Genomic DNA, 25468 nt, shown 5'->3' on the forward strand with positions numbered 1-25468 from the left:
GGCATACCATGCACTTACAAGCTTCCAATCTATGCAGGCAGGGAGAGGACCACAGTTAATGGTGGGAGGCAGATAATGAGAACTGCATGTATTATCTGCATGCAGGACTCTGGACCTCACTGTGGCCAGAATAATCACAATGAAGGACAAATCTGCCCTTGCCCACTGCAGCTGTATTTCTGGACTGAAAATACGGAAGAGAAACTGCTTTTTGAAATTTCGTTCAGCTTGGCTAACAGCCCAATTCACTAGACTTGAAAGATTTTCCATATTTCTCTGAAGCTAGCTGTAAGAATAAATGGCACAATGTATGTTTGGCTAAAGAGATGAGAGTCTAAAATTTGAAGAATCTTTTCATTTTTGTTATGGAACAAATCCTAAACTTCTTGCTTAGATATCTAGGGTCCCTGCTGCTATGAGGCCCCATCTGAATATCTTGAGTATAGGGGGCAAGTGCTCTCCTCTGTGAATACTTACTAACTTTTCTAATCTCAGCTGTATTAATTACTGTGGCAGAAGTTATTTCACAGTGAATAAGGCAGATTGACCTCCTGATCAGTCCTAGAAGGGCAGAGAGGACAAGAGGTACAAATATGGTGAAACTACTCCTTACTTACATGGCAGCAACCTAAGACTCTGGGCAAGACTGCAGTGCTGAGAAAAGGTAGACCATGAAGAGAAATAAATCATTTATCTTGGATTCCGATAAAAACACATGGAATAGGCAAAGCAGATTTTTTTGCATCCTATATACTCTAAATTTAGCTCTAATTTGTGCACTACGATGTTGCCAAGCATCTTGACCACTACTGCTTTTGAAGCAATAGACATTTCTGATATTCTTGATCTTACCTAGCTCTAGGTGAAAAAGAAAGGATGAGAATCTCAGACATATTGGTAGTAGTAGATTCTTCAAGATTTTGAATGATCAGTTAAATATCCTGATTTATTCTCTACTTCCCATAGGAAAACATTAAGGAAAAACTTGCAATCTGTGAATTTATAGTATTTCTATTCTTCTTCCTGGGCAATGACACTAACAGAGATAGCAATGCCAATAGCATAGCTCACAAAATAGGCAACTCTGCAGAAGAGGCAGAAATACCTGAAGGGTCTGGATATTTGAGATCTACAGACCAAGAGGCCTGTAGGATTGTGCCACATTTCCAGGCCCTGAAAGCACCATCCCAAAAGTTCAGAGCCATAAGGCACACACCAGAGGCTCTCAAATCTGAGGAAGGAGAAGGGGAGATTTCTAAGAGACACCAAAAAATGGAAATACCATGGCTTTGCCTACTATGTGCAGCAGAGTTTGCATTTGTCATAGAGAGCCCCAAAAGCACAGCATCTACAATGAGAAAACAGTGCCTTTTCATGAGTCTTGGGAGACAGAGTTTGTTTTGGAGCTGTACTGTAAAAGCTTGAGACACTCATGCCTCTCAAAAGTCTTTTTTAAGGGATAGGAATGTCAGGATTCTCAAATTTTGAATATGCACTTTCTACAGAACAGCTCAAGAAATTTTGGGTTGTTTCCTTTTTCCTGCCTTGTCCATTGTGGGAAGCAACATTTTAATTCTTATTAATTTTGTAGTAAAGAGAGGGAACAATTTGAAATTGCTGTAGCATTTTTTTCTCCTGTTTGCAGACTGTAGATTTCATAGGTGTATTTTGAGTTGGAAAGTATTTAAAATGTTCAGCTTTGAGGATTGATCACAAGCAAAGGTTTTGTGGATGTCATGGTTTGTGTTTTAAATTACTAATCAGCTGTGATTGATCTGATTAGTCCTTTGACTGGAGAAGTAGGAATTACTTTCCCCCAGCTGCTGGGGAGCTGAAAGTGTGTTTCATGGACACAAGTTCAAAGTTCACCTGGTGGGAGAATAAGTGCCAGCAAACAATTAATAAAACCTGTGAAAACAAGAATACAATATGTAAAATCATTATCAAAGAGAGTGTGTTTAAATACTGAAGTGAACAATCCCATGTAGTTTGGAGTGGAAAATTTGCTTTGTTTATAGGGAGCACATCTCCCATAAAAAACAGGTGGAGGATGGAGTATTGTTAGCCAAAAGCCAATCTGCCATGGCCTCCCCTTTATTATTTGTTCAATGATCTGCATTGCAGACTTCCTTCTCCATTATCTAGTGTTAACTTCTTATTTTTTTCATCATGTCAGATGTAAACTGAGATGATGCTATTTTCTGGTGGTGATGATGATGGTGTTGTTCAAGCCTAACACACCGGGAAGGGTTCTCTGTGATCTGGACCGGGAAAACCAATGATTTCATCAGTCTATAGGGGGACATCTTAAAGAGGCCAAACTTTACTCCATACTGATTAACAAAGAAACTACTCCTGAATGAAAACAAGAATTAGTACTGTTGTGGAAGAATATAGTGGTAGGATCAATATATGGAAGTCTTACATGGAAAATATTTTGAGCAGAAGCACAGAATTATTGGCAGAAAATGTGAAACATAGCAATGAAGTTGAAGGTCTCCAGTATCTCAGAAGGGATTGTTTTGTTCTTGAGAACATGCAGACAAGTCCTGGAAGAAAGATTCTTGGAATTTAGAGGAAATCATGACACACAGCTTTCTTTGCTGTTTGAATAGAGGTGCCAACTCATTTGAATACATATGCTTCCATCCGTATTTTTATCACTTATTTGCATGCATAGGCACACACTTTCAGCTATGCATCTGTGTTTAAAAATGCACACAAGGGCCATGTATGACTCCGAGCATGTTTTTGTTAATATATATATATCATGCCAGCCAGCCAAATAGCAATAATATTTCTCCCGCTTGCTCATTCTTGGATGGCTCATTTACATATTTATGCAGCTCCTATTTTCTTTGTAAAATAAAACTCTATTAAATGATCTGCCTAGGCTTTCACAAGGACACAAATCATGAAGCTTCTGGTTTTTTTATTAATTCTATCCACTTCATTTTTGCAGTTTTAGACTTTCCTGAAAGTAAGGCTGTGCGATCATTCATTTGCTTTCAGCAAAAGCATATGGACTTCAGAATAAGCTCTTAGTTATGGTCAGCATTTATGTCAACACCATCCATAACAAAAAAAAATTATGAATATCAGCTTTTTTATATTTAATTTGTAGAGCTGACTTACTGCACTATCGTACTAAGTTACTTAACAGAAACAGAAATCTATTAGGATGAGGTTTGGATTGGTTTGATTTGTTTATTAATTTTTTTTTGAAACAACAAACAGGTCACTTCTAAAAGAAAAAAAGAAAGAAATGGAACTAGTCAAAACAGACTGCAACTTAAAATCAAAATATACTCACAGGATTCATTACACAGTCACAGTCATGCAGTCGTGACCTATGTGCTCTTTCTATCTGCTTTGTACTCAGCTACGCTGTGCTTTATATAGACTGAAAGACCTACAGGGAAAGAGTTATATCCTGTATTGTAGAACAGCCTTTGTGCTATGCCTCCAAGAGCAAAATTCATGTTTTTACCAACATCAGATTATGCCAAGAGGTGTAAATCCAGCTCAGCTATCAAAGGAAGGATGAACCCAAAATAGAAAATAAATTAGTGGTCTAGCATAAATCTTCCCACTTCAGCACTAGTGCTGGATATAAATTCTGATTGACAAAAAAGCTTTTCTGGGAAATCCCAGCATTTGAGCATGCACTGCTTAATATAAAACATTTTGGGGTTTGCTGCGTTTTGAAAGAATACACAGCTGATTGTTGCCCTGTAACTGGGGAACCAAGGATGGGATTTGCTCCCACCTTTATAGCCCTCTTTAATGGAGGATTTTAGAGAAAGTCAGAGTCAGACTAACACTGAGTGAAAGGATCTCACGCTGCATAGTGATGGAAAAAGGAGCAGCAGTTAGCTGTTATGTCAAGGGAAATTCTGATTGCATGGAAATTGGTTTTTTCCTTCCCAGTGAGGGTGTTACTCAGCAAGGCAATGATGTCTGCAGACATGGAAATATAAAAACTCAGCTAGACAAGGACTTCAGCAATCTGATCTAACTTCGAAGTTTGCCCTGCTCTGAGTAGGGCTTTGGAGTTCCAGCCTACCTTAAATCATTCTGTGACTCTTTGACTTCAGACACATGTAATTTATACTGATATTTACACTTGATTTAGTCAACCAAGACCTCCTTTATAGTCAGGAGAGAAAAGCTGGGTGCTGCTCATTTTCATACTGTGCTTTTTAGGTCTGACAGGTTGCAACACTGGCTACAAAAGGTGTACTTAGCTCAGGTTTGTGCACCTACACAGCATTTAGATAAGAAGACCAGCACCTATTTTACCTTCTGTTTTGGCAGTGGGGATCCAGAACTCACAGGCTGTTTGACCTCAGAGGAACTTTATGGGATGTGGAAACCACAGAAGCTCTTTGATTCATATTTGAATGAGATTATCACTACACTAGTCCTGTTGCAGGTCTGCAAGAAAGGGAAACTGAGAATAAGAAATATTTGCATCGCAGTCAATTTGTGACCCTGACTGATAAAGTAATAGCTAAGGTAGCAGGATCACCCTGCTTTGTGCCTGGTTGAAAAAAACCACATTATATTTAGAGATATATTTAAGTGCAGTGAAAGGAAAGGTAGAGTCTACCTAACAAATCTCATGCTAAACCTGTGACCTACATCTGTACACTCTGAAAGCTCATCTAGAGAGGCTTTCTTACCAATGTAGTTGTGAAAATTAAAGCTATTTTCTCAGCCAAGGGACACCGCCAAGAGGAGTCAGAGTCCTTTTCCTGCCTTTCCTCCAAACTCCATTCTGACTCTGACAAATGGGGACTTGGCATTTGCCAAAACAAGGACATTAACAGGCGTTTTTTGTCAGTACATGGGAACAAAGCCATTAAGATTATTTTTTTTCCTAGGAGGTACCAGTATGTCTCCCAAAATTGTACACAGAGTTTTAATTAAGATGTGATGTTTACTACCATCTTTCTGAGCCAGAACAGATGTTGCTGTCCAGAAAAAGGCTCTTCCAAGATGACTGGAGAATTCAGTGACATATGGAAATTAATGGGATTCTTGTGGTCAAATTTATCTCAGCATCACTTTCCACAAGGAGGTCTTGATTCATGAGTGCAGTCTTTGGGGCTTTTCCACCACATAAGTCCAGTGGTATTACTAAAAGCAATAAAGCAATGGTGAAGCCACTTCTCTCCAGGTGCTTAGGAACATTAGTGACTATAAATAACAACTGAGTGGTGAAAAAACCTCTTTATGCTCATAAGTGAACTCTCTGTCTCCGAAATGAAGAGACATTAACTTGCCCAAAGTGTGGGAACAATCTGGTACGAGCAGTGGGAATAGCCTTGACTAGTATTTGAGTGTGGGTGGATGCCAAGCTGTGCTCTTCCCACTGGTGGAAGGATGGGCTGAGAGCTCCATGAGAGGCAAGGCACCAAGCTGTGCCGGGCACTATATCCTTTTCTCCCTATATGGTGAGCCTGCACCAAAAGCAGGCTCAGCCTGGCAGCCTCTGTGTTGGTAGGACCAGTGCCAGCTGTGATCTAAAAGCTGGGGATTGCTTCTGCCCAGTGCTGAGCCTCAGCTTCCCCATCCCAGCTGCCACTAGGGCTCCTTGGCATGCATTTGCCCTGGATATGTTGGTTGAGATGTCCCAGAGCACACAGAACATCGGCACACATGCACATCATACCATGCACACTTATCTTGGGAAACTTGCTAAAATCAGGGAGAATTTGGCTTCTTGTCTGTATTGACTCCACACTGAAGAAGAAAACACTTTATGATATTAATAAGAGCACAGGTCAGTTTCTTGGTTCTGAAGCAGATAAATGTCAAATGTGTACAACTAAAGGAGCACTTGTTTTGAAGTCAGATCAGCTGCAGAAAATGAATTGGCTTTGCTTTTCAGATCCTCCTACGAGTCCCTAGAATAGCTGGTGTGGTTTGCAGTTATGCCATCCTATTTCTGAACATGTTTCCCTCTCTTTTGTACTGACAAAAAGAAGTCCTCTTCATCAAGAGAAACAAGAGTCACTGTACACTTCATGTGGGTAAAATCAAAAGGGGAGTATATGCAGGTACAACTGTTTTACAGCTCCATGCATCTGTGTCACAGGATAAAGAGGGGTTTTGTAAATAGCCTGGTGTTCCTGTATTGACATTTCCTCTGCAGGCAGCGCTCCAGCTTTGTGCGGGCGCCTGGCACTTGCACACAGCTCTGCTCTGTAATGGAAAGCCAGGCATGCGTGAGCTGATCACTGGAGACAGGCAAGGAAAAGGGGGATCTCAGCGAAGATGAGTCAGCTGGGGACAGGGAACACTGCGTCTTTTGTGGAGCGGTGTTAAGAGGGAGAGGGAGGCAAGAGTGATGCTTGCACAGCATCCCCATGGCCCCCCCCTCGCTCCCCAAACCAGTGTCAGAAAAAGGCGGAAAAAGGCAGACCTGCTGGAGCACGACAAAACCATGCAGCAGGAAAATGAAAGCCTTGGGGTGAAATATAACTCCTGTGCATTTGTGGAATACAAGTCCTGGAGTGGAGGGGGGTGGGGGGGGGAATCATGCTGTTGCTGCTATGGAAACCAAATCCTCCCCATCACAGGGAGGAGATGTGCCAAAGTCCTGGGCAGCCTGGATGCTGCTCACATCGCAAGGCAGACCCCCCTCATTTCCTACCTCTCTGCTCTCTCCGAAGACCTGAATGGTTTTGAGGCTTTGTGTACAGAAATGAAGGGTTATGGAACTGCAGTGGTGTTCAACCAACCGTCCTGGCAAAATATATTCAGGTCTTTCTCTGAGAAATGCCAGAGGCTTTCTAGTTATTATTTGCCATTACAGGAATGTGCTGGGTTTTCTTGCACCATCCTTGAATCAGATTGAAGGGAGGATAAAAAGAGGTTTAGAGGCATCACCTGTGATTCATGTCTGTCTCTGTGGCTTTTTGCACTCCTGAGGCTGGATGAGAGATATTGGCTGAAGAATTAATTTTGGAGTGGTGCTCCAGGGTGCCAGTAATCTAGGAGAGGAAAACATGCTTCCTTCCCATGCTATTTCTGCTGCACCCATGTCTGAGGAAATGAGAGCAGGGTTTTACCAGTGAAGGTAAGGGAGAGTGAGGACCAAGGAAAAGAAAGCAAAAGAAAAATTTTGATAAGAGCTGAGCAGGCCTCTCATTATCTTGTCTTGGTCTGCCTGTGCCAGGCTGCAGGGTATGAAGAGTGGTTGCTCTCCAAGCCCTGGATATAGTAATATCTTGCCTTTTTTTTTTTTTTTAACAGCAGCTGTGCTCATTACAGTGTTTGTTCATGGCGGTTTTGTATTCCTCAGTTTTCTTATACCAGAGCCAGAGGAATATTGCTCAGTGGATTCCTGCAGACAGAAAAAGCTGATAGTCATACATACACTGCATCATTGTTACACAAGCCCTTTATTTCAGAGAAACCTCTTAAACAGGCTAATCTGCAAATATAAGTGAAGAAGAGCCCATGGCATAAAGTGATCATAGTTGAGACCCCCGCTTGGAGGGAATCCTGGTACCTGCTGGGATGATGACAGATGTGTGTACTGAATTTCACAAGAGGTAAAAGGAGCATTCCCTGTAATAGGAGCCAAAAAGTCAGGTACTGTGCCAGTGGCATAGGAAGTTACTGCAAACTGTGAAAATACATCAGGGAGGTATGCCTACCTTATTCTTTTATTACTCCCTTTGTATCCATAACTAGCTGCTGCTGGAAAGCCTGAGTGCAGATATTCTGGGAGTCTGACACATTTCCCTCTGTGAGGAGTAGTCCCATTGAATCGAATAACGCCAGTTATGAGTATATTTTTATGAATTACCAGCAAGTATTTACAAGATTTTGACTTTATTGAGGCTTACAGAGTTTCTGCATTTTAGTAGCTCTCTGAATACCAGTGGAGATAACCCATGTTCATTGTGAATGCCAACATCAACCCTGTCCCTGCTTGCTGCTGCTGAAAGTTTCTGGGGGCATACCAGCAAGCTTGTTGTACATGCTATAAGGCTACAGTATATTTTAACCATAACTAAAGGAAAATATTAAAAAAAGAAAAGAGTCATCTGAAGACAAAGAGACCTGGCTGAATCCCAACAGAAGAAGGAATTTCACTGCTCTAATGATCAGCATCTTCTTCAAAGACAGAAGCAAGAAGAATGTTGAGTATTTGTCCTATCTGCATTGTTCTCTGACAGGAGATTCACCCTCTATTATGAGCCCGTTTTGGCTACAGTAGAACTCCTGCATGCCACACTTCAATGATTTTCAGTGAAAGGTCAGGAGGAGGGGGGCACTGGTGCAGCTAATTCAGCAATTGCGCAGTACCCACTCTTAGATTCTTGGGGTTTTATTCTGCATTAAAAATAAGAAGCAGTTGTTTACTAGGGGATTACTGAATGGCCTGTGTTCCCATGATACCTAGAGGAGGCTGACAATTATTCTCCCTGGGCTCTCCCCGGAGCTATTTGCTTTGCTGGCGGGGAGGAAATTGTTCATGTTTCATTTGCGCTACCGTTGTTCCAGCTGCCAGAGCAGGAATGTTTGCTTGCCAGCCTGCATCGGTGGCAGTGGCTTCTCTTCAGACCTGCCATCTGTTAGCTCTATTCCTGATGTCATCTGCGTGATGGCAGCTCCTAGATGGATGTCCCTCTGTGCTAGGCACTGCTTCACTGTGTCAGGAGCAGCAGAGGGGCAGAGCAGAGGCAGGTAAGGGACACAAGGGGCTGGAGAGGGGCTGGCGGCCCCAGTCCTCTTGGCAAGCTGGGAACAGGGCCTTGAACTACATCTTCCTGTCTCCGGCTCCTCCTGGTCTCTTACTGAAATTCCTCCTTAAGAATCCACTGTAAATAGCAGCTGCAGCACAACACAAGGCTCTGCAAGTCCTGGGTTTACCAAACAAGGCTTCTTATAAACATCCTCATCCTGAATCCTCAGATTGATCTGGACAGATTAAAAAAAAATAAAAAAGAGGAGGAATTTTCATCTAATTTCACTTGGTCCTCACCCGACCTAGATCCTCTGTAACATGGGGTCCTCACTGCTCAGGAGGGCATTTTTTTGTTGACTCATTGGTTCCCACAACGAACCCTTTCAGGCTAAGCTTAAGCCCCATCACACTGAGCCAGTGTTTTAAGAAATGAAGCCCACCCCAGGCTGGCCAACCTTCGGCAGCTTGGGCAAAACATCCTCGGAGCCCGGCCGTGCTGGAGCCCATGCCCGGAGATGACAGCTGTCATTGCAGCCCCCAGCCTTTCCCCTTCCCTTTGTCCGGAGCGGGGGAGGCTGCCGGGGCTGGCGGGGCTGCTCCCCCCGAGCCTGCAGTGCCGGCGCGGCACCACGGAGAGGCACCGTCCGCCCGGACACGCGGGGCGCGACCGCCCGGGGACAGCACCGCCACCGCCCGGGGACGGCACCGCCACCGCCCGGGGACAGCACCGCCACCGCCCGGGGATGGCATCGAGACCGCCCAGGGATGGCACCGCCACCGCCCGGGGATGGCATCGAGACCGCCCGGGGATGGCACTACGACCGCCCGGGGACAGCACAGCCACCGCCCGGGGACAGCACCGCCCGGGGACAGCACCGCCACCGCCCGGGGATAGCATCCGCCACTGCTCGGGAAGCCAAATCGCAGCCTCCCGGGGATCCAAAAAGCGACCCTACGGGTACAGTCGCAGGGCTGCCCTGAGAGGGAGGCAGGTGCCCCCTGCCTCGGCTGGGCACGTACACGGGAAAAAAGGGCATTTCCACGTAATCTCAGTCCCCAAAATCGCGGGATTGCCCACATAAGTCTATCAAACATTAGTGTTTGAATCACAGGTTTCTGTGAAGGGTGAATTGGTAACTCAAAACGCTCTAAACAATCCAGGGTTGCATCCAAACACGGGAAGGAGTTTTTCGTCATTTACAGCATTTGGATTTGATAGGAAGTGTTTGTTTGGTTTGGTTTTCCCCTCCTGTCTTACTTTTGGTTTTGAGATTACATTTGTGCTTCCAGATGCTCAAATGATTCCATTTTTAGAGTTACAAACAATGCTTTTCTTCTTTTTTTTTCTTTCTTTTTTTTTTTCTCCAGAAATGAAACTTAGCTGGAAAATTCTGCAACTTTAAATTAATCCAGTATTTGTGTTTGCCATGCTATGAACAATGTTTCTAGCAAATGGTGTTATATAGGTTGATATCTAAATCATGTCTATTTTCACTTTCTGAAAAAAAATGTATTTTTTTTAACCTGGAAGTCTGGAAATCTGGATATTTAATGGTTAGTGGTTGTGTTTTTAAAGCCAATTTAATAAGTCTTAAGAAAGATATAAAAATAAACTGGCAAAAAAGACACATTTCGAATTCTGTCAGACAGAAGTCAGTTCTGCACTTTCCATTAATTCAGTTCCTTCAGTTTTTGACCACACATCACCCCAGTAGTTCTCCCAGTCCTTATCTGAGCACTGCTGTGGCTGATGTGGGCCCACCAGGGGCTAGGCAGGAAGATCTGCCAAGAGTCTCAGCATCCACATCATGCAGACTGGGGACATAAGCAGGATGCCACATCTCCTTTCTGGAGGAGACTGAGGTGACAGGAATGACTTCAGGGGTGCTCTGCCATCTCAACCTGATCATGATGTGTGAATCCTACTTCAGGAACTGGGAGTCTCCCACATGTAACAGTTTTTGTGTGGCCACTGTCTGCTTTGCCTAGTGAATCCACTTCCTTCCTTCATCTTTCCAAGCCCAGAATTGCAATTTCTGTCTTTAAGCAAGATGAAGGGTTTGTCAGCATGTTGGTAACGAAATTGGTTTAGTTTAGATACATTTAAAGAAGATGGTTCTGTGGTTGACAGCCTGAGGAATGTTTAGTTTTTGTCGGTCAGATGACTTGATATCTCACACGCACAGAGTAATCAGTAGCCTAAAGTCAGACACCATGCCTGGAGGAGGGACCCAGCCCTACAGCATTTGGTGAGACCCTCTAGTCCACTTTCCTGAAGTTATATAGGTTAGCTAAGTCCCACTGAAGTCAATATTCCTATGTTATCCATGTGGACCTTGCATGAAGTGCACTTGCAATGTTTTAATTGTCTTTGCTCTCTGTTTCAGGAAGTTTGAGGTAGACTGGGCCAGGCTGACCCCAGCAGTGAAGAGCTGGAAGGACTCCCCATGGACATGGATGGGAGTCTATGGCTGCACATCCCTGCTGTGTAGTAATCTACATTGCTTTCTCTGTCCTTTGTGTTTTTAGAAAAACACCAAAACAAACCCACACATATAATGTAGCCTGCTTTCTCTCTCCTCTCAAGATCAGAGTCAAATTCTTGTAGTTCTGCCCTTCTTCTCTCTAAGGCCCTTGTCCCAAGACTCTTAGCACAACAAACAAAGTTTTCTAAAGAAATACAGGCAGCAAAGAGTCCTTTTGCCAGTCCCATCCTTTCACTGGCTTTGAATCCAGAAGGGCTATTCTCTGCCAAGCTTAAATGAGCTGTGTCAGCTTGGGTTTCGATGCTTGCCTTGGTCCCAGGCATTTTCCTCCACAGTTGACAAAGCACAGGTAAAGAAAGCAGCTGCTGAGGGGAGTTGGTTGGCAGACCTGCAAAATTGCCCATCACCACTTTGTCAAGGCTTCCGAGCCTGGTGGCCCATGGCAGCCAAGGCAGAGGCTGAGGCAATGAGGGCTGTGTTTGCACCGGGAAGAAGAGGCAGCTTCTCCTCCCACAGCCCTTCATGCCCTGTGGTGCATGAAGAAGCAGCCACCTCCTTCCTTCTTTTTTTGTGGCAGAAAAAGACCCACCAGCTGCAGTCCACTGTCAGAAAAGCCGAATGCAGCCTTGTCTAACTTTTGACCAGCCTTGATCTTGGTGTCTGTGGGGGGACATCCCCCTGAGCCCCATCACACTGTCTCTGAAACAGCACTGTTCCTATCAACAACACTCATCTGCTGTGAATTGCTGGGTGGAGAATGAAGGCAGGGAAAGAAAGGTCAAAAAGATCCTCTGAGCAACGTCCATGCAGCCCCACAACACTTCATTTAGGAGAACAGCTGTCTTTTTTCCTGTGTGGTCTGAGCAATATAAACTTAGGGATCAACACGGTGGTGCAGGTATGAAAACAGCAACTGGTTGCAAAAGTTAACTTGGATCCACTTAGCTTGGATCCCGGAGCAAAAGTTGGGGAAGGACAGCCAGTTGTGTTCACCCCAAGGCTCCCTGCCCTCCTCATGTTCCAGCTCTCCATAGGGAAGCTGAGGACTCACCCCCCCACACCCAAGCAGCTTGCTGGGAATTACGTTTGTCCCTTCTACCCTTGCAGTCAGCATTTTAAGGGCTTCTTCCCTTAATGAAAATAGAGGGCGAGGGAATGACCCAGCTGTCTCTCCAAAATTACTTGCGAGAGTAAAAGTGTGTACCATGTGTACCATGTTTTTTTAGGATATCTTAGCATTTGTGTTTCTGTGATGACTGGAGGGCCCATTGAGGCTATATTAGGGACTATGTCAGCACTTCATAAAAAATTGGATGTGCCCTGAGGACCCTCCCAGGGGGTATTGACAAGTGATCCAAATTTATGAGAGCCTAGACAGCATATCTAATAAAGCACATTGAAATGGTCATCTGCTTTTTAGGCAGGGGTGTTATGTACATAAAGTAAAACTTGGTTATCTCTGATTTCTGTGCAGTCATTGTTTCTTTCGTGTATCACAGCTGAGAAGGTAATTTGAGAGGGGAGGAAGAGCTCATTTCGATCACCGTGGCTGAAACCCAGCTATTATAGTAGAAAGTGCTTTTCTGACTTCTTAAATTTTCAGGTTAGGGCTTGCTATCTTCTCAAAATACAAATGCAAGTCATTGGGCTCACCTGGACTTGCAAAATCATGTGATAATTTCAGCTGAAAGTGACCTCACCAGGTCATCTAGTCCTACCTGCTGTTCAGTGCAGCATCAAGCTACACCATCTTGCTCAGAGCTGTGTCCAATCAAGCTCTGAGTATCTCCAAACATGATACCTTTGGAGACAGCTCTTCTGGGACATCTATCCAATATTTTATCACCTGCAGAATGGTCTTTTTTTTGTGACACATAACAAGAACGAGCATGCTGCAGCATGTCTTTTTCCTGGTTTTGTGCAGCTCTGAGAAGAAAGTTTTCTCTATAGCTTTCTCTTCAAGCAGTTGTAGTCAGCCACTCCAGTAATTTCCCCACAGCAAATCTCAGCCTTTTCTCATGTGCTGAGTGCTCCAGCACCCTGACCACCTTGATTGCCCTCCTCTGGGCTAACCCTTGCATATCTCAAATTGGAGATACTACTGTAGATGTTGTCTCACCAGGTTCTGAGCAAAGGGTTGTGCTGCTGACCTGCTGGCAGCACTCAACTTTTGTTGAGAGATCCTATTGTGTGGCTGTCCCTCTTTGCAGAAATGGCACACTGTTGGCTCATATTAAAGCTGCTCTCCAGGATATCACCCCAATCCTTCCCTGGAAAGCTGCTTTCTGTCTAGCTGACACCCAGCCCATAGTGGGGCATGGAGTGACTGTGTCCCACATGCAGCACTTTGCCTTTTTTGAAGGTTGTGGTTCTTGTCAGCTTCTCTCTCCAACCTGCTGTTTTTCTTCCAAACAATGCCTTGACTCTCCAGCTTATCAACTGCTCTCTCTAATTTGGTATCATCCATGAATTTGCTGAGAGTGAGTTCTGTCCCATCATTCAGGTCATGGGTAAAGACATTGAACAGACAGCATTGTTCCATGACCTGGATGCTACGTGGATTTCATGCTGCTCACAACCAGCCTTTGAATCCAAAGGTCCAGCCAAATTTTAGTCCAGCTTACTGTCCACTTACACAGTCAATGCCTGACCAGTTTAGCTGTAAGGATACTTCAGGAGACTATGTTCAAGAACTTTCAAAAGTTAACATCATCTGTTCTCCCATCGTCCCCTAAGCTGGTCATCTGATCATAGAGGAAAACCAGATTAGTGAGACATGATCTACCCTCAGAAAATCCATGCTGGCTAAATCAAATCATGCTATTGTCCTTTTCATGCCTGGAAATGAAACCTTTGTATATAATATATCTCTATAACCTTTACATGGACTGAAAGTGAGATGTACCGGCTTGTAGGGCAGAAGATCTCACCTCTCAAGAAGGTCTTGCTTCCTCAAGAAGGCTTCTCCTTCTTGGCTTTCTTCAAGAAACATTCGTGACTTTTGCCTTTTTTCAGTCATTGGGAATCTTGCCTGATTACCATGGCCTCTCAGGGATGACAGGGAATGTACTTGCAGTGATACCACCTCTGTCAGCCCCATATTATTAATCTTATCTTGTCCTATGGACTTATACATATCTGATTGATTTTGGTGATCACCTTTGTCAAAAGTCCTGCTGCCACAACTTTGCCTTATTCGTTAATGCCATAGAATTAAAACCAGCACTGCTGCCTATTCACCCCAGATATTTTAGATATCGAAACAGGAGCAGAAGTTTGATTGTAGACAGCAGTTGAGATTGTTTGAATTTTTCCTTCCCAAAACTAATCTATGGCCCTGTCTTCATTTTTTGTTAACTGATGCTCCAACTTTTTTTTTACCCCCAGCAAAATACAAAAAAATGTTAAATACCTCAGAACATTGAACCTCTCTTTGTGTAAGGAACCTCTTTGTCATCTCCCTACCTTCTGTTATGACATTCAGATGCTCTGTGGAAGTGTCCACAACCTTCATTGTCCTCTCACCCTGAAGATCGAATAATTCTGATGACAGTAGGGTGGTTTGGAATTACCACTTGATAATGACTGGAGATCAGGAGCACATGGCTGCTAAAAGCAGAGGTGTGCCTGGGAAAATAAATCAGTTGTGAGTTGTTAACAAACACACACATACAAGATCACTTTGGACATGTTACTTTCCTCAGAGTGGAACTGAGATTGAACAGTTCTTAAACTCACAGAATAGGACTCAGTAACATCATGTGGTCTTGGTTTAAATTATTTTATATTGTAACAAAAGCAAAACCATCCTACTGAAAGTGAACCTTGAGCCAGTTGTGTGAGTGCTGCTGAAGGAGCGAGAAACCTGAATTTGATTTCCTGACTGACCATAGTGCAAGTCACTTTGTCAAGATATCTTGTCTGTATACTTTAATATCTTTGAGAATTTGGACTTTTATTTCTTCATCTGTAACATTTTATTTGTAATAGCACCTCTGTGTTGTGAACTACTTGGACACTGTGCTACTGGTGATCCTATCAATATAATAACATAAATTAAATAGAAATGGAATTGCTTTATTCCAGACTGCTTTACCACAGTCTAAATACAACCCATAAGATCAACAGGTGTTTTTGCCCATTTTTAATGTACTATTTCCCATTTTTAGGTGGGTTTTTTTCCCTTCTTCCAGTAAATATTGCTAGCAGTGTCACACATTAGAAATGGTCTCTTTAACTTTGAGGAAAACAGGACTAATCCTACCACTTCCTAACTTTTTTTTTTCACTGTGAGAATGACTCTGATTATATCCATGTAGAATAATACAGCATTTTAATACGCACTGGTGAAATATTTTATTGCTTTATATCACAGCCTAATGTCCTGACTATATTTTGCTGTCAGGAGCAAAACCATTTGTTTTGCAAACGAATTTCCAAAAATATAGCTACAGTACTATTGGCCATAGTTGGCTATCAGCCATGGTCATTGCTTGGATTTTGAGCAGGATGGGGTCTGTGCCAGGGAAGCAATTATTCTAAGTAAAAAAGAACTTGACTCTGTAGAAGAACAATTCCTATTGTAGAACTGCATCTATTATTTCTATCCTGCTATAATCACATAATGCACAGGCAGTGGTATGGGATGGATGGAGTAGGAGACCAGCAGTCAGAACATCTGGCTTCTCTTCCTGGATTTGGTGTCCCTCTCTTCAGCTCTAGCATGGGCAATCACTGTTTGCTTATCTCCTTGGAGGGATGTTTTTTTGATTAGCTGTGGGTGATGTTCTTGTTGATCTGTGGAATCAGTGCTTGGTAAAAAGCAGCCTTTTTTTTTCTCTCTACCTGGGGCCTGTTTCAGTCTTTGCAAAACTGCAGATCTATTTTGAAATGTGATTTGTGACCAAACAAAAGTTTGCACATTGCTTGATTAGACAAGTTGAAGATTATTCCTGTTATTACAACGGAGTTCAGAAGCCACTCCCAAAACTAAATCAGCTCCAAATATGGGGCTCCATGCTTCTGAGTGAAGCCCACCAAGATTAATAAGGCATCCCAAAATCTGTTTTTTATTCTTAGTCATTACTTCAGTGTAAACAGATTGCAGTGCTTTGAAAGGGGAGGAGCGTGAGCTTCAAGAGCTGGTGAGCCATCAGAGGTGATTATTGGAGTTTCTGGCTGCGGTTAGAGACACACACACACACAAATCCCCACTGCAAACACGATACAGCCTGAGCTGCAGTTATGAGTGCTGTTTCTCTGTGCTCATTTTCATTTCTATCCAGTAAAATAATTCACTATGTCAATAGTACATGGGAGGCATGGATGCTAATTTACATTCCTTTGTAAAGGGTTTCAGATGATTATATTTCCCTCACAGGCAATCCTATGCTAATGAGAACTCTCTGATTCCAAAACACTGCCAGGATTAATGTTCATGGACTCTGCACCAGGGTAAATGACCTGTGGCATAGCTTTAATTAAGGAAGACAGCCACATAATTAGAATAACAACAGCTTACTATCAATTTCTGCAGCAAGTCTCAGCCCCCGGGTGATACGTCATTTGTGTGCACCGCCTGCATGTGGGTGGACTACTACATGAAAGGCCCAAAAAAGAAAGCTTTGTCATTTCTAAATGGATATTACATAAACTGCACCCTTTGTAGAATCCCTGAAGTAGCAGTTGCAGCTTATTATTGCAAGAAGAGGAACAGAAACTAGCATTGCACAACAGAGACCTGGGGAGAGATTCATATGAACTGATCCCAGCTCTTTTAGCCTGCCTCTCTGAGCAGATACAGTGAAAGATTTGGTGATCTCTCAGTCTAGCAGCTGGCAGCTCTCTGGAGAGAGCACTACATCCCAAAATATCTGGGTGCCTGCCCTCACTCCTCTCCTTCATTCTGGGTATGGCACATTTTGCAGTGACAGGTCCTACCCTCAGGATTTTAGGCTGAGTTTTCATTTGCAAACTGTGTGAGCAGGGACCTACTTAGAAAAATAAGTCACCATTATCCACCAACCATTGTGCTTTGCAGATAAAGCTTTGTATGAGGCTGATTGGCTCTCAACACCCTGGTGCTGAAAAATTTGGGTGTGGACCCTTCTCTGGCAGTGACGATCTTCCTTTTTTGTGTTTGCCTGGCACCATAGTCAGATATGCTTTTCAAATATAGCATGGGGACTCAAATTCTTTTACAACATAGATTCTTTAAAACTGCATTTTAGACCCCCCCAAGAGCCAAGTCTGGTCCTAAAGTAGCTCCTCTCCTGACATGTCATGGCTAGAGCCTCTGGCCAGCACCTGTCCTAGTGACCCTAGGCAGTTCTCCTATTGTTCTGACCCTCACCCATCTCAGAACATCTATTCCTCTGCCTTGACAGCCTGCCCAGCTATCCCATACAGTAACAAAGCAGAAGGAATCCTGAAGTGTCATCTAATCATATCTCACAGCAGCATCCACAATGATGGCAGGTGTCTGACTTGCTTGCAAAAACATTATCTGCAGTTTTTTTTAGAAAGTCTATTCCACTGCTTCACTGTCCTTGCAATTAGAGAGGTTTTCTCTCATGTTTCAGTGAAATCATCATTGCTGCAGGTTAATTCCTGTCCTATCTAACACAAATACTGGAGGGAAGATTAATTCCTTTGTTATTTGGAACAGTCTTTCATGTGCTTGAAAAAGGTTACCCTGTCCATTCCCAGATGTTTGATCATTCTCATTGGTATACTTGATGGCTCTAGAACTGATTCAAATCTTTCCTAAAGTGGAATCTGTCTGCTTTTGACTTAACCTTCAAGTTTCCCTGGATTATAGAAAATTTTAATTCTGCCTCTGCACACTGGAACTTCTAGACCCTACAGATTTAAAAAGAAATTTTGTTATAATATATAACAGAAACAGGTAAAAATAATTATAGTAGCATCTTAGCTGTATAATAACACTTCAGTGAATAAGATGATACAGAGATAAATGAAAGTAGTCAGTCTTTTCATCTATCCACATGAGTTGCCTCACTGTCAAATCTTCAAACCTTAAAAAATAACATTTCAGAGATTTGGTTGCAACACGACACAAGACTGACTGAAGTTCTAATTAGTCTGGTGGACAAGAGACTTGTTCCTACAGAACAGGAAGCTAATTATTTTTGCTTATAATAAACTCTTCAGATTTCATGCGTAACATCTGCTCTTCAGCACTGGCACAAACACAACACACAGACAATGAATAATTATATTAACACCACAGTGTTACCAGAAGTGGGGTTTTATTCTAAAGTAAGGCTTCATTAGTCAACACTGTAATAAAGAACAGAGAGTTAAGTGCAGTAAACTCAATTATGAGTTGTGTAACTGTGATTGCTTCATACAGAAATTCAGGGAGCCTGTAGCTGGTTTTCCTGATCCTCTGTGATTTGGATAGTGTTTCTGCATGAGTAGGACAGGTCTTTACCACACAACCAGCCCAAATGCTCAATCTCTTCTTGTTTGTCTGTCTACCTAGCATGTAGAAACCAAAACTTTGCTACAATATGGTGATGTAGGCTGACAAGCAAGTTTTTCCTAAATGACATATTGTTGTGTATGACCTGCCCAGTACTTACTACCCTTTGTCAAGAGGGTACCTCAGTTACTCCAAGACAGAATTAGCAGTTTCATGATCTCAGACAGTCTTGTGTGCAGTGATGGGTAAGAGAAAGCACCCAGAAGAGTATCACAGGTGACTGTGCCATCCTCTTGTTCGTACAGATGTAATGGACGTTAACTTACATAACTTAGGCATGGGTTCTGCTTTGACTTAGCTGAACTCACCTCCTTTTCTGATCACTTGGGTGGTGAGAGCTCTGCTTGTTCTCTTCCACAAATTACAACTTTCCCCATGATCACCCAGAGAGGACCCTGGAGGATTCTAGGTTGGTTTCCAATGGTTGGTTTCCAACGGTTTGGACAGGCAGATTACCAGTAACCTCCAAGCTTTTCATGGATCTGCTGCCCATACAATAAGAAAATTAGTAAAAATTACTATTTCAATCTGCTCTGTTTCAGTCACCCCTACCCTCTCAGGACAAACTCCATGGGATGTGCCTCCACACACACACACACACACACACACACACACACACACACAAGTACAGGAGCATTGAGGATAACAGAGGGAATGCTGTTTGCCGCAGCCATGCTCACCCCTGCATCAGGCTGTATCAGATGTAAGCAGCTGCTCAGCTGGCTAAGCAGAAGACAAAAACATGTCTGCACTGTTAATACGGGGAAGAATGTAAATATGCCATTGGCGGATGTTCACTTGGACAAGCACTCAAGTTTGTGTGCTTCTTCTTACACCAGAGCAAGCTGCCCTTCCCGAAGTGAAGTTTGGGATTTACTTTACTGGGGTGTGTGTAGCTGCACCTCTCATCTCTTTGGGATTCCCCAGCTTTCATCTCTTCGTCTTCCTTGCTTTAGGCCATGTGCATGACTAACCTGTCCTTCCAGCTCAGAAATGTTAAACACAACTCCTCCCTGGAATCAGCTGCAGTCCTCAGACCTGCCAGATCCTGTGTGTTTTAGCATGAAGCTCCCACCTGGCTCCCTCACCATCCATCTTTGCTTAATACATTTACAGTGCAGAGTGGTGGTGTCTCTCCCAGCCCAGGATGTGCTATGCCAGTATCCCTGGTCATGGGATCCTCTGATCTGCTGGCAGCTGGAGTAGGAAAGACAGGTTGCCCAGGGACTGTGCAGTGTCCCCATTGTTCCTTCTTCAAGGGAGCCCTCCTGGGATGCATGTGATCCACCAGGAGCATTTGGAGGTCCTCATCATCCCATGTCAGCAGGAGGAGATGGGCTGTGATGCCATCTCAGCTTTCTGAAACTCAGATATGTGACAAGTCAGACTTTGGGGTGGAAGAGGGTGGCAGGTTGATGGACAACCACATTTAGGTACTTTGGTAGGCAGAGTTTACTGCCCTTGAAGTGCTTCTGGAGAGTGATAGCCATGCAGATGGGGTTTGGTCAGAATATCTGTTTGTGGAGCTCATTTATAGACACATGACCCTGCCAGCAGTCTGCTTTAGTGTTAATTTGTGGTGCAGGATAGGTGATGTTCAAGGGATAATATAAAAAGTGTTGCTTAGTGAAAAAAGCTGTCTAAAGAAGTAAAAAAATTATCTTTACTGGGATACTTTCTAGCAGATTGTATTAACTGGAGGTTCACTATGGGCCCGTGATATGCTTTACCTTGTGAGGATTAGAGAACAATCACTGCAGATGGAAGACAATACAAGTTCCATTTGTCTCAGCCTGCAGAAGTCTTTTACAATAGATAAGGTGAACAATGGTTTGGAAGTGCCTCTTTCCTTCCACTGACTGTAATTTAGGGAGCAGAGTCTGTTTGGCTCACATATGTATGACAGAAGTTAAATAGGCTAAATGCCATACTAAAAGCACAATAAGCAAACCTAAATCTGGGATATGGATGTTCCTATATCTCCTGCTGCTGAATGAAGTGATATGATCCCTGTGTTCTGCAGTATGTCTATAAATACCATTTTCCAGCACTGTTTTTTCAATCTGCTCTGAATTAGAGATCCATATCCTTTTGTTTCTCCATCTCTAGATTCCACAGACTGTCATGGAGGACAGTACCAGTGATCTGCCCTTTTTTGTCTCTGATCTGTGAAAGCAGAAAGTCCCCACCTGTGACAGTCACATTCCCCAAGCAAGTCACTCTCTCAGCCCCATGCCAGCCAGGCAGAATACTCTTGTTTTGCTCAGTTCCTCTGGACCTTGCTGTGGACAGGCAAAAGCAAAGGGAAATGCCACTGGGCTACTACTCCCATGCCACAGTGGAGAAGGCATCAAGGAAAACAGGTTCATGGCACTCATTTTGGAATACCCAAACTAAATGAAAAAACCAAATGTCATAGAAATCTTGGTTGTTTGTACATCTCAGAGCCTGGACAGTGTCTATTTGAACACATTTGCCAAGGGTTTTCTGTTGACCTCAGTTCTCAGGTCTCCGTGGAGGCAATCCACTCGTCCCAGCATGCAGTAGTGTTAAATGTCACTGGATCATGGGGGGAATGTCTCTACCCCATTTTGTCCTGGGGTGGATGACTGCCACAGGGGTTGAAAGGGGAGGAAAAGGCCCCTTGAGCTTTTGCACTGCTCCTGCTGTTGTCTCTGTTCTCTGCCAGAAGAACAAAACATTGGATTACGCTCATATATACAAAGTGAAAAGACTGACCTCCACCTCAATGAGACACCTCCATGTTTCCGAAAGCCTGGCACTGTTTACTCTGAATCAGGGAAGATTTTAGCCAAGAATAATTGTTACACAGGATGCAGCAATGGCAGACAAGGAAAACAGCTTATTGAAGGAGCAGGATAAGCTGTGCTAGTACAGATTGGATTGCCCTAATTTCACTGATTCACAACAGGATGAATTATCTACCACATCAGTAAGAAAATCACTTTCCCTTTTCCCAAAGAAGTCAATCTGATACTATGACATACATGTATCAGGATTTGTGCTGAGATAGCACAGGAGAGGAATATTGGACTTTGATTTGTGTATCAGCATTTAGTACCTAGTGTTTTGTTTAAAACAGGCACTTTTAAAGAAACATACTGTTGTCTACATTTTCTTCTACCCACAAATAGAGAAAAAAGAAAAGGAGGAAAAAAGGGTATGACAACATCCATTGGTAAGAACATGCACAAAAAAATAAGCAGCTGGAATTCATCCTTGTACCTACTTCCGAAGCCTAACTATTCTGCTATTTCCCAAAGGCAACATTTCAACCATCCAGTCCAGAGAAATGTGGTGGGGAGAATATCAAGGTTTTTTCCCAATGAGGTCGATGAAGTGGAGTCACTTGGGCAGGTGGTTTTCAGGAATAAAAGCTCCTGTGAGATGGCAGCCAGTGTAAGCTGATTTGAGGATGTGTGCTCTTGCCCCGAGATGGGCAAAATCCCTTCTTCCTCCGAAGGAGGCTCCCTTTATCTTAGTTGAACTGGAAATTATATAAATGATAAGGGAGTACCAAGCTGGAGACAAACTGGATGGAGGCTTCTTTAGTTTCTGGGATTGCCAGGATATGTGAACATCCTTTGCCTTGCATTTTATCATGTAAAATAGTGTAAAGGACTATGAAAACAGGTAGGAGCTCTGTCAAGCCAGAACCATGTTTTTTTTCTCTTTCATCCTCATTGAAATAAATCAGTCCATAAAGAAACAGGGCAACAAAGCAGCAGCCCCACTTTCTAAATCTATTGTTTTCTTGACTATCTTTTCTTACAGCATTGCATGAGAAACAACTGTGCTGCCTTTCAGGATGGTAGGAGTGCTGGTGGGATTAGTCTTCAGTCTAGCACCCTCCAGGTTTTCCTCTTTCCTTGGGACAGGACACAATGTCAAAATCTTCTCTGTTTGAAGAACAAAGTACAGAGTGATAAGCAATTTATGTTATGAGTACTTTTGCAATGCTTTCTCATCCCAATTCCCAACATCCCGACATGACTCATTCTGCCTTCCTGCTGTGAGTGCTACTGGTCCTAAATGTGAAATTAAACTCTGGAAAGTATTTCCCAGCAAGAGGGGTTTGCTCTTTGAGTTCAAGCTCTGCCTTTTGTTAGGAGGCATGTGTTAATTGTTCAAAGGCTAGCTGGTTTCACTTGCTAAACCTGCTCTTATTTATAAGCAAAGCTGCTCTTGCAAAATATGAATCATCAAAGCTCAGAGACTGAAAGGGTAGATGAGGTTACCCTCTCCACTCTTTTGCCAGGACAAGCTCACACACAGCTGTCTGTTCTGTGTCTGGGGTAGTAAACATTTGAAGAAATAGGATATCCAGCACTTCAGATACTTTTGGCTGAAGAAGCAAATGATGACTTCTGACACATTTCTCCTAACTTTTTCAGATCCTACAGCATCTGTATACACAAAACTTAATGTCATCCAAGAACAAATATGAAGCTAACAAAGAGGAGAAAACAAATGGCTCAAGCAGTGACTGGTGCTCTGTTAGGTGTAATGAAATGACTGAAAAGACTCTTTTTTCTGGAATCTACACTAACCTCTCATCCACTTAGCTCTCCCTGTCTCTGTTCTCTCTGCATCATTCACTGTAGTTTGTTAAAATTAAATCAGGATTTTTGTTCCTGTGGCCTGTCCATGAATTTTTTTCTTTCTCTTAAATCAAATCTAACAGAGAACTCATTTTACTTGTACTCAGATCAAGTTCTCCTTAAGAAGAGACTGTCCATTTTTCAGTACCACTAATGTGGGCTTCAATTTACTTTTGTCCTGCTCTGCTTTCGATGCATTGGATTCTCTCTCTTTCAATACAGCTGATTTAATCTCTCCCTCTTCCCTGCTTGGGGCATCTGGGAGCAATTGAAGTGACTTTATACTCCTCTTTGGTTTCACACTTTTGCCTCATTTTCTAATGTTGGCTAGACAGACAGAGAGTTTTGTATTTTTTTTTTTCTAGAGGTCTTAGCATGGTGACAGCTTCAATTTTTGTGTGTGTTGTTGGTGTGATTTAAGAGTTTTGTATTTTCCCCCCACTCGCTGTCAGTGTCAATCTTTTCCCTGTGCCAGAAATGTTTCTTTCCTCCTGTGGCATTAGCTGTAATGTATGTCACCATTTGCATATTGCTCAGGACTGTATCACAGCTTCATTCTGGCTTGCTGTAAAACCTCAGTTATTGCATTTTACTTTACAACTTCATTGAGCCAAGCTCTTATGTGTACATATAGATTTAAATACATGCTTATATTTAGATTAAACAAATGGTCTTAAGCATATGTTCAAGTATACAGGTAAAGAAGCTTTGCAGAATTGAGACTACGTTGTAATGACAACAAATGATTTAAAACACAGGGTCATGATCCTCATTTCTATTTTTGCTCTTAGCAAGGCTCTTTCACAAGACAGGGTCACCACAAATTGAAATGTGCAAGCCCTCATTTTAGCTTGAGCATAATCAAAAGGCTCAAAACAATAAAAGCAACCTCAGACTTCCTGGGCAATAGAGATGTACACAGCAGCATTGGTGAGGCAACGCCAGGTGGAGTTTATTAAACTGTGGCTTCTTACTGAGCTCTGGAGCAATTAGGTGTTCTTAGCAGGTTGACAGAGCTGGAGGGTTCTCTTTAACTGATTTTTTTTCTGATTATTAAATCATAAATCTTCTGACTGGGATCACAGAAAAGTGTATGGCTTTCACCACGTTCATTGGATCTTGATTTGCAAGGGAAGGTCACCAATGGGTCTCACACACAGAATTGCATTTCATGGGAGTATGTGTTATTAAATGTAGGCTGAGAACATTTTAAAGCAATTTGCATGAGGGAAAAAACCTGCCTACATAAACACATATATGCAGTAAATATGTTCAAGCATATATACAAGTCGCATAATGCTTTGAGAGGGCCAGTCTGTATCCTTCTGTTCTGTTGATTTATGAGAACTGTAAGTCATATTTTAAAAAAGGCTGATGTGTCCATTTTTGGCCATGCTTGATTCTAGAGCATCCTGCAGACATAGATGAATTAGTGTTTGATCTCATTCTGTTTTCTAGGTGGCACTGGCAATCTGTGCTATAAATTCTTGTGGTGCCTGGAGGGTTTCTTTCATTTTATTAATTTGAGTTTCCCACTAGCAGTTCTGGTTCAGGCTATAAACCTGCAAAGCAAACTGATTTGTAACCTAGACAAATTGCAGAACTGACATCCTACAAAAGAGTCCCAGAAGGTGGCGAATATATTCTGAAGCCCTGAAATTAAAAGAAGAGCAAAGAAATAAAATTAAAAAACAAAAAAAAAAAAAGGTATACATGCTTAATTTCTTTTAGTGCTCACTTAAAATGGAGCTATCCTATGGCTAAACTAAAACTGTTAGAATCAATTAGTTCCACAACACGTTGTGGAACTGCCATTTGTCTGCAACTGTTTAAAGTTTTAAACACTGCCTCTGTCCCGTAACATACTGAAACAAAACCATGATATTCATGGGGAAATTGTGTGTATAAGCACACATACACCAAATATGTGTGTGCATGAATGAAAATGGATGTGTGTGTGTGTGCCTAAGTTTACAAGTATACATCATTCAGATATGTCCTGAAGTATCTTTGGGTACCTAAGTCAAGTCAAATAAATTTTTGTCTGTACATGAAAAACTAAAGTTTTCATTGCATTTCTCCTCCCATACTTCCTGTGGACATTTCTGTGCTCAATTTCCAAGATACAGTGTCAGTTAAAACAATA

General features: G+C 42.6%; 1 long non-coding RNA gene across 1 annotated transcript; it reads right to left on the reverse strand.

Moving 5' to 3' along the window:
* Positions 1-7913: 7913 nt before the first annotated feature.
* On the reverse strand, positions 7914-19170 carry LOC146444701 (uncharacterized). The gene is made up of 3 exons (XR_014851857.1): positions 19009-19170; positions 14659-14820; positions 7914-8940 (listed from the first exon to the last, which is right to left on the reverse strand). It is a non-coding gene; the product is annotated as an uncharacterized LOC146444701 (long non-coding RNA).
* Positions 19171-25468: the final 6298 nt, after the last annotated feature.

The sequence above is a fragment of the Lichenostomus cassidix genome, chromosome 1 (assembly GCF_008360975.1).
Source record: "Lichenostomus cassidix isolate B80296 chromosome 1, HeHo_3.0, whole genome shotgun sequence".
Lineage (NCBI taxonomy): Eukaryota > Metazoa > Chordata > Aves > Passeriformes > Meliphagidae > Lichenostomus > Lichenostomus cassidix.